At 30.2% G+C, this 4895-nt stretch overlaps 1 long non-coding RNA gene across 1 annotated transcript; it reads right to left on the bottom strand.

Moving 5' to 3' along the window:
- Positions 1-3451: 3451 nt before the first annotated feature.
- On the bottom strand, positions 3452-4569 carry LOC143196110 (uncharacterized). The gene is made up of 4 exons (XR_013005667.1): positions 4235-4569; positions 3898-4188; positions 3598-3749; positions 3452-3538 (listed from the first exon to the last, which is right to left on the bottom strand). It is a non-coding gene; the product is annotated as an uncharacterized LOC143196110 (long non-coding RNA).
- Between the last annotated feature and the right edge of the window lie 326 nt (positions 4570-4895).

The raw sequence follows: 4895 nt of genomic DNA, 5'->3' as shown, positions 1-4895 counted from the left end.
GTGGCTTAATTGGTTAGATTAAAAGTTTTAACATACCTCTCTCGAGCGATATTGTTCGCATTATATTCTATATTATATGTTATATTCTATGTTATATCATAAAAGCTAACAAGGGACCCAAACGATTTAAAAAAAAACAAAAACAATCAATAGCAATCATTATTTGGCATAAATTTAAATCAAACGCGTAAAAATTTAAGAGAGATCAGATTATTTATATATATATATATATATATATATATATATATATATATATATACATATATATATATATATATATATATATATATATATTATAATATTTATAATATAATAACAATATTATTAAATATATTATTTAATAAGGTCACATTATAGGGACCAATTAAATTTGAAATGAAATCCAAACATAACTTCTCAAAATATTTATTACAATAAAATTCTACATAAATACAAATATTATAAAATATTAAAATTAAGGATATGATAAACTCCTAAACCAAAGTAAAGCTACCACAGCTGAGGTTTAATCTGGAAGGAATTATCAGGTTCAGGGTTAGAACCACGTTTATTGACAGATTATCTCATACACATCACAGATTGCATCTTTAGGGTGGGAAGTCTGAATCTACTGAGGCTCCCTTAATCGCTTTTATTTATTTAATTCATGAGTCTGTCACTACTAATTGATCAACCTGTACTGCTGAATGTGTACCATGCATGGGTTAGTCTATAGCCCTAGTCTTTGTTGAGATTATTTTAATATGTATAAATCTAAGAAAGCTCTCGAGACTTTCTCTCAAAATACCCTTGTGAAGTGGCCTTGGTGGAACTGAACGCTGAGACTGACTAGACGGTGTTTCCTTCTGTCATACATCGTTTTGCAACATTTTTTGAAGGTTCTCTAAGTTTTGACAAATATATCGGTCTACAATAAATACAGAATTATCAATTTTCATTGTAAGTTTCTCCTTCGGGAATAAAAACGTCTGAATAAGGCGAAAACAACCTGAAATTTTTATTTCGAAAGCGCAATAGCTTTATAATGCACAAACAAATGACACTACCTTCATAATCAGAATATTTTATGAGTTATTACTAGCATTAGGAACTCTCAGGACTTTCAGTCATGGCTACTTCTTTCAACTAGTTTTATACTGACTATTTTTAGCGTTCTGGCTTTGCCGTCCTGCCTTTAATTACATGTTTTTATGTTTTGTTTTTATAATATAAACAGAAGAAATACTTATTGCCAATAGGGCAGATTGTGGACTCACGAAGAGTAATAAAAAAAAAAAAAATGTTTTGTTTTTAATACCAAGCATAACAAGATTTAGCAATTAACTCCTTGCTTTTTTCCTAAAATTAATACGAAAATGAATATGCACTTTTTTGTCTCACTTTTGACATTTGACACCTGTAAAGAAAATATTTTATTGGGAAAGCATTTCAATGGTGGAGGATTTCCTACACATCATGTGACTAATCCCTGACGTCACATTCTACTGACCAATTAAACATAATTTCTCAAAATATTTATTAAAATAAGATTCTACATAAATACAAATATTATAAAATATTAAAATGCTAATATATAAGATATACATAGGCTTATTTATAAATTTATTTATAAAAGTTATACACAATGCACATAAAAAATAATTAACTACAAATATGTAAATAAAAAAATTCTTAAATGTAAATATTAAAAAAAAATAATTGAGAACATAACAAATCTTCGGGCAAATAAAATCAAAATTGTCTCTAGCTAATTTTCCCTTTTTAATATTTCTTTAGTGCTATCAATTTAAATAAGATGTATTGAAGTTCATATCTTTTTGTTCCCTGCCTGTAAATATTTCATATACTCGTTCATCACAAGTATTGGGGCATGTTAAAATCAGTCTCAACCTGTTGGTCTATGAACTGTATTATTTTATTTTGTATTATAGTAATTATTTTAAATATATTTGTTGAACGATGGATTTTTCTTCATAGCTACACACAAAAAAATCCCACCTATCTAGATTAAGTAGCCTTAAGCAAAAATATTAATTATAAGTATCTTAACCAAAATACATTTGTTCATGTAACTAAATATCTTCAATAAAATTATATTTATAATTGATGATTTAAACTGTGGGTAACATTTTCATGATTTCTTCAGTTGTAATAATATACACATACATATATTTTTTTATTTTCGCATATATATACAACACTTTTGGAACTAAAGATACATTATAATCAAATAATCCATATGATAGTGATTATAATTAAGTAACAAAATGACGACATGAACAAACTGAAACAAACAATCGCGTTATAGAAATGCCTTTATAGGGCAATTCAAACCAAGCAATCAAAAAAGCGGTCTGAGTGCCTGCATTGGTGGAAGAACGCAAAACATTACCTTGATTTCACCTCCATATAATACTCTATGATATGGGATGTTATTCTAATGAACATACAACTCTAACTCCATCTATTGGTAAAACTCATAATTAGTTCTTCCCCAACCTTATATTTAACACCGTTAAATTCCATAACATCAAAGGTGAAAAGGAAACAAGAAATACATTTTCGAAAATACCAGCGAACCGAAAACCATAGATAAATCACAAATCCCTGAACGATTCAATAAAAATCGCCGGCAGTATAACGTGCAAATAACTGACAAAAGTCAAACGATTAGTCTGCTTTGACAGTTTGTGGCTGTACGTCCCCATGTAAACAAATATCGGAGTTTTGTGCAGCCGGGGTGGGCCGAGACACCCCGCGGAGGGCGGTACCGGCTCAAACGCGCACCTGGGGTCGGTATCGGGACAGATACCACCGCGCAAAAGGAGATCGTTAACAAGATTCCTTTTCAGGCGGTAGAATGGCGCGGAACTACCCCGGCTTTGTGGCGTTGCGTTTTTTCGTATTCTTCTTTTTATTCGTCCTTGAATAGATGCGGAACTGTATAGGATTCGGCACGTTTGACGCCAGTCTTCTTCGACAAAACTACGAACTAAATCACATCGGGTCATAAGCTGATTGTGAGACACTTTTTCTTGTACCCAGAGCTAAGAAAAATACATGCCATGCTTTTATTAAAACAACTGATCGCCGTGTGAAAGTCTCAAAATTCGACCACAATTTATTAAATTAATCATGTTTCGAGAACAATTTTGAAATAATATAACACTAATTAAAATAATAAATAATTGTATATTAAAACGTATTAAAATATACAGTTTATTCAAAGTTTTTTTAGTAATGCTTCATGGATATTTGTGACGTCGAAATATTGCAATGTTGCCGCATCAACTCTGAGTTTTAGTTCAGTTTGATTTTGACATACAAGAAAACTCCAATCTAAATAAAATAACTGAACAAAAATGTCAAAATGTATCAAATATAATTTATTTTAACATTATAGTACATCTAATACATATATTATCGAAGAACTTAAAACTACAATTAAGAACGCAGCTATAATAGTTTGCAGATTAGATTTATTTTGTTTACAAGCGCGTTTTTTATGTAGTGGTATCCTCCTGGGAGCCTAATCCACCTAATTAACAATTGTATATCTAAGAAATGTATTTTACTTTCATTCGAGAGCATATTTACCTTTTTACGTTTAGTTCTTGTTTCCCTCGATGGTGTGATTACTAATCAAGTCATCTTGGGATCACTGTATATTTTATTTCTTCTGCTCCTATCTTTGTACACCATTCTTAATAAAATTAATCACTGAATTCTGTCTGATGCATTTACCATATCTACAAAACAGTATTCATTCTCTCCTCATACGTTCTAACCTAATGGTCATGTTTAATTTTGAACAATTACATCATATCTGTGCGCACAAATCTTTCACACCGTACAATACCATTTTCTACAGTTATATTCAATTAATTATGTGCATACCTTTAATTGTTTCCAATCTCATCACTCTGTCTCAGGAATTTCCAGCATTGCACAGCGTTATCACATATCCTGAAAGTTTCCTTCAGTCACTTTCACTTTCCAACTAACTATTAAATTCACTCACTAAACTGTTAATTTCTAATCTGTCTAAAACATGTTCACGATTCCACCATGTATCAATTACTTCGTCTGTATATCTTATCGAGTTCATCCAAACCGTTGCTTGACAATGCTTCCTTCAACATAACCAAACAGTTTTTAATGGAATATCCTTCTCGACCAGCAATATATCTGCAATTAATTATTAATAAATAATCGAATGCTATTTAACTTTTACCTTTTTCAATCAATTTTCGTTGCCTTTACACTTTACAACCATTTTGAAATATTCAAGTGTAATCAAGATACACAAATTCAAATAGTTTATCTTCCTTAGTCTTATTTTATGGCTTTAAAAATTTAATTTTTTTAAGGCACTGTCTGGAAGTTCCATTAAACCTCTCCGAGGGTTATCTTTACATCATTTAAACTCTATGCCCTGTAAGAGCATATGAAGGGATGTCTTACATCCCTCAAAAAGTTGCATGTCCCTAACTCTTTTATGTATACTTTCCAGGCAGTCAATTTTCTCTCAAGTAATTTTATTAAATTATGTTTATATCGATAAAATAGTTTGTGTACTTACTGTTCTTATACATTTCGTATATTTGGTCAAACTGAAATAAAACTCAGAATTGACGCGGCAACATTGCAATATTTCGGCGTCACAAATATCCATGACGTATTACTAAAAAAACTTTCAATAGTGAAGTATAAACGACTACACCACTAAACTTTATAACAAAGTATCATAAGTAAGATTATTTTCAGAACTGTAACAAATTCAGAGCATTAAATATAAGTATACTGATGATCTTTCTTTACTTTTATGTTATAAGCATAAGCAATTAACGTTATATTTATTCGTACAATTCAGTATATTAAGGGAATGTATTTAC

This window comes from Rhynchophorus ferrugineus, unplaced genomic scaffold (assembly GCF_030347505.1).
Source record: "Rhynchophorus ferrugineus isolate W39M unplaced genomic scaffold, kcgeb_rfMv2 rfM4, whole genome shotgun sequence".
Classification (NCBI taxonomy): domain Eukaryota; kingdom Metazoa; phylum Arthropoda; class Insecta; order Coleoptera; family Curculionidae; genus Rhynchophorus; species Rhynchophorus ferrugineus.
This window is presented reverse-complemented; position numbering and strand designations above follow the sequence as displayed.